This window comes from Triticum aestivum, chromosome 3D, assembly GCF_018294505.1.
Source record: "Triticum aestivum cultivar Chinese Spring chromosome 3D, IWGSC CS RefSeq v2.1, whole genome shotgun sequence".
Classification (NCBI taxonomy): domain Eukaryota; kingdom Viridiplantae; phylum Streptophyta; class Magnoliopsida; order Poales; family Poaceae; genus Triticum; species Triticum aestivum.
This window is the reverse complement of record NC_057802.1, coordinates 473,289,963-473,295,028: the sequence shown is the minus strand read 5'-3', so window position 1 is coordinate 473,295,028 and position 5,066 is coordinate 473,289,963.

The window sequence follows — 5,066 nt, the reverse complement described above, 5'->3', positions numbered from 1 at the left end:
GGGCACGCGCATGCAGGGCGTGCAGGCTCAGACTGGCGCCTTCATCGCGTCGCGGAGGTCGGTCACCGACAACCCCTTCCCCGTCATCCCGCTGATCCAATCGGTGAAGAAGTGGCAGAAGTCGTACTTCTACGTACGAAACATCGCCCCGCGGGGTGACTACATCAACCTGCCGGCTTACGTAGCCGGCCCACCGGCGGGCAGGCGGCCCCAGTGGTCCTTCCGGGCCGTGACTCTGACGCCGGCCGGGTCCGCAGCCGTCGCCCGAGTGCGAGTGATGACCCAGTCGGAGGGCTTGACGGGGGCCGACCTTCTGGCCGCCTTCGTCACGCGCCGGGTTCTTCCGCTCCAGAGCCGTCCTCATCTAATCTATCAGATGAGCGGCCAGCTCGATCCGAGCCGGATGTGCACCAAGGACATGCCGCGTGAGGAGGTCGCCTATATGGTGAACTACCTTGCGAACTGCAAGCTCTCCGAAGAGTGGCAGTTCGGCAAGGAGCCATACAGCCGAGCCAATCCACCGCCCACGGTATGCTCTCCTTGTGTCTTCTTTTTCTCTTAACTTCGTTGCTGAGTTCCTCTCGGCCGACTCTAACTTAGTCGGCTCGTTCTTTGACAGAGTCCTCTTCTCCGGCCGGCCGGCGGGTCAGACACGGAGCGTCGATTCGTCCCCGACCGGATGGAACATGATCTGGAGGACCCCGACTTGGGGGCGGCCGGCATGGATGACAACATCGAGCCGGGTGGTGGCCAAGCCGGCGGCGAAGCAGGCGGCTCCGGGCTCGGAGTCACCTTCGACGACTGGCCGGACGACGATGAGGCCGAAGTCGCCCCGCGCCGCCAGCCGGCATCTGGACGCGGCACGGGTTCCTCCGCTGCACCGCCTGCTCGGGGTGGAGGGCAGAAGCGTCGCGCCGCCCAGGGTCTGTTCGGCAGTCGGACGAAGAAACCCAGGGGCGGGGCGGCAGCAACCAGGCGAGAGGAGGCGGCCACGAAGGCGGCTCGCTTCCGCAAGACGGTGAAGCAACCGCAGACCGTGTCGGCGTAAGTTCGAATCATTGTATACTCTTTTCCTTTCTTTTCTCTGGTGGTTTCTGAACCCTTGTCTTTTTCTTCAACCGATCAGAGCTCCGTTGTCGCTTGAGCGGGCGGCTGCCGGCTCCGTCGTCGAGTCGCCAAGGGGGTCTGGGAGTACCACTCGCCACGTGGATCCCCGCGCCGACCTTCAGGAAGCGACAAAACGGAACGCGCGGGAGGCGTGGGTGGAGCGAGAGGCGGAGGCACGGAAGGCGGCCGCCGCTCAGGCAGCGCGGGAGGAGGAGGCGGCGAAGGCGCTTGCTGATGCCGCTGCCAGGGCCCAAGAAGAGGCTGCAGCTGCGGCGGCGGGGGAGGTTTTGATGGTCACCCCGCTGCGCGTCATGGCGCTCGGGGACATTGAGCCCTCGCCAGAGGGAGCCAGCGGCGACCAGTCAGGGCCGGGGAGAGACGACGACGTCATTATCCTGGAGAGGGCGCCGGTGCCGACCCCGCCAACTGGGATGGCTCAAGGCGGCCAGCCTGATCCGCCGCCTGCGCAGCCGGCGGGGGGCGAGCCGGCCACGAGGACCGAGATGGCGGTCCGGACGCCGTCGAGCCGGCACGCGGGGAAGGCTGCGTCGGAGCCACAGAAGGCCGCGTCGGAGCCGCAGCCGGCCGTGGGCTCCAGCTCGTCGGCCCAAGATGCGGTGGCGGCCAGCGCTACCTCGGGGTGGACGCCAGGCGGCGGGACGGCTGTGATGAACGTGGCTGCGCAGGACGTCCGGACCCGGCTCCAGGGCCAAGCTGCGGCGCTGAGGCGGTTCACCGATGAGTTTCTCGCGACACGGGCGGCCATCCGGGTTAGACTTCCCATCTAGCTTCTCTTGATCTTGATTTCTTCCGTGGGGGCGCGTCAGCGCACCCACTGGGTGTAGTCCCCGAGTTCCGAGTCGGCTGCTGAGCAGGCGGCTTGGAACTTCTTAGTGGATTTGTCTTTGCTATTCTTGTTCTTACTTCGACCTTCTGTCTATCTTGCAGGACTACCACAATCTTCGTGCGGCCGCCTTCAACTCCCAGGCTCGGGAGTTGAGCCAGAAGACTGCCGACCTTACTGAGAGCCGAGGTACGTGCCTTGTTCTTTATCTCATGTGGGGGCGCGTCAGCGCACCCACTGGGTGTAGTCCCCGAGATTCGGGCCGACTGCTGAGCATTCGGGTCGGATCTTCCTTGACGACTTCCTCTTACTGTTCTTTCTTTTTCTGCCGTCTCCGCAGCGGCCAACGCCAGTCTGAGGGCACAGCTGGGGGAGTCCCAGACTGCCCTTCGTGGCAAGGATGCCGAGCTCGCCGCCTTGGTGCAGGAACTCGACCGCCTGGCCAAGAAGTTGGCCGACTAGGAGGAAAGCCACAAGGCGGCTCTGAAGGCAGTGCAGGACCGCGAAACCGCCCTCCAGGCCGAGTACGAGACGGAGGCGGCTGGCTGGGCTGAGGCCAGGCAGACTCTAATCTCTGGCTATGGTCAGATCGAAGATCTGGTTGACGGTAAGCCGCCTACCTCTTCGTCCTTTCTTGCCATCCGCCACTTTTGGCTTGTTTTCTGATTTTGGTGTTCTTTTCTTCCTTTCTTCTTCTTTCTTGAGCAGAATATTTCCCTGGCTATTCTACTGCCGCCAACCAGACCATCGAGGCCCGTCGTCAAGCGCGAAGGCAGGCTGGCTTTGAGATCTCGCCAACCGCCGGCCGTTCACTGGAGGAGCAGCTCTTGGCGATCCAGGCCCGCATCCAGCCGGCTCACCGACTGCTCCGCCGTCTTCAGCGTGCTGGGGCGCAAGTCTTGGCCGCCCTCTAGCCCGGCCAAGTGGTTCCTCGCACCCCCAATCAGACTGCCGACTGGCTGGAGGTGGCAGTCAGCCGCTTCGAAGCTTGGAAGGCCTCGGCGGCTCGCTCCGGCGCCAGGCGGGCGCTGGAGTTCGTCAAGGCCTGGTATCCCGGCCTGAGCCTGGATCAGCTGGCTACCTGGCGGCAGCAAGCCGACACGGAGCTGGAGCCGGCGCGGCCGGCCATCATCCGGCGGGCTTCGGCAATCGCCGACTACACCGACACCGGCGTCTTCGCCCCCGAGGTGGACGACAACGGTGTCGCCCAGCCGGAGGAGTGGTTCGGTCTGAACCCGGCGGACGGCGAAGACTCGGCGGAGGAGATCGACTCCAGCGACGAGGGTGAAGAAGAGGAGGAGGAGGGTGAAGACGCCGAGCCGGCTGGTGGAGCAGCCGGCCAGCCTCAGCCTGACCGCACCTCCAACACTACGTCGCGTGCGAGTGCATCGCCTGCCGTAGGTGGTGATCAAGCCGAGACCCGCTAGGCGGCCACTCCTTCAGCCGGCGGGGCCGCCTTCACCGACCAGCTCGGCCTCCGCACCGTACCTTAGTCTGCCATCTTTTGTTTTCCTGTCTTGTTACTTTTGGAACAATGTTTGGTTAAGTCTGCACAATTCCACCCACTGGGTGTATCCGAACTTATGTCTGTTGCCAGCCTGTTGGGGGCTTTATATGTATATATAACTTACGCATTTGGCCTTTCCTTGTACTTTTGCTTTTTGTCCTTCTGCTGTTTCCTTTGCCGCCCTCCCTTGGTTGCCGCCTCCCCAGTCCAACAGTTGCTCTGCAATCTGTAGCTGGAGGAGTGCTTGGCCAATTGGGGGGGAAGTACTTTAGTTTGCTGGACTAAAGCTAAGTGTTTAGGAAGCCGGCCAGCCGGCTGTTTTGACAGTCGGCAGGCATGTTTGGGGGCCGTCTCTTTGCTATATAGGTTCGTTGTTCCTTAGCCATTTTTCGTGTAGGCATCCTTTCTGCCTTGCCTCTTGATAGTCGGACAGTCGGTTCTTCGAGCTGCGACTTTCAACAAGAGAGGACTCGGGAGCCGGCACACTACTTTTCTGACTTCAGGTAGAACTTTCAATATAGCTCGAGGCGGCCAGTCCCCGGGCCGACTAGTCGAACCCGGTGCCAGACAAGAAATCAAATGTAATAATACATTTATGGATATGACACTTGTCATTCATTGATAAACAAAGGCAGTCCCCGAGTACTGTTCGGGGGGCCTGTTGGTTCGTACTTAATACAAAAGGGTAGCATGATACAAACTGCTTTCAGCTGTAAAATCTTCTTAGGAGGTTTCATTCCATGGTCACTCCGACTCCTTGCCGGAGTCGTCTCTCTTGCGTGCTCTTGGTTTTTGTGCATCGATCAAGTAGTAGGAGTCGTTGCCGAGTGCCTTGCTGATGACGAAGGGGCCTTCCCAAGGGGCCGAGAGCTTGTGCTGGCCGGCTGTTCGCTGGATCAGCCGGAGCACAAGGTCGCCCTCTTGGAAGGATCTTGGCTTGACCTTGCAGTTGTAGTAGCGGCGCAGCCCTTGCTGGTAGATGGCGGACCGGCTGAGTGCTAGCAGCCGGCCTTCTTCCAGTAGGTCGACGCCATCTTCTCTTGCTTCCTTGGCCTCCTCCTCTGTGTACATGGTGATCCGAGGCGAGTCGAACTCGATGTCTGTTGGGATGACCGCCTCGGCACCATACACGAGGAAAAATGGAGTGAAGCCGGTTGACTTGTTGGGTGTAGTGCGCAGGCTCCAGAGGACAGCCGGCAGCTCATCGAGCCAGCAGCCGGCCGATCGCTCCAGTGGTACAACCACTCGGGGCTTGATGCCGGAGAGGATGAGTCCATTTGCTCGCTCAACCTGGCCGTTTGACTGCGGGTGGGCAACGGACGCTAAGTCCAGTCGGATGCCCTGCGTCGCGCAGAAACGTGCCAGTGCTCCTTTGGCGAAGTTCGTGCCGTTGTCGGTGATGATGTTGTGCAGCACGCCGTACCGAGTAGTGATGTCGGTGATGAATGTCACGGCAGTCGGCCCGTTCAGCTTCTTGATCGGCTTTGCTTCGATCCACTTTGTGAACTTGTCCACAACGACCAGTAGATGTGTCAAGCCGCCGCGGGCTGTCTTGAAAGGGCCCACCATGTCCAGTCCCCAGACGGCAAAAGGCCAGGTGAGGGGAAT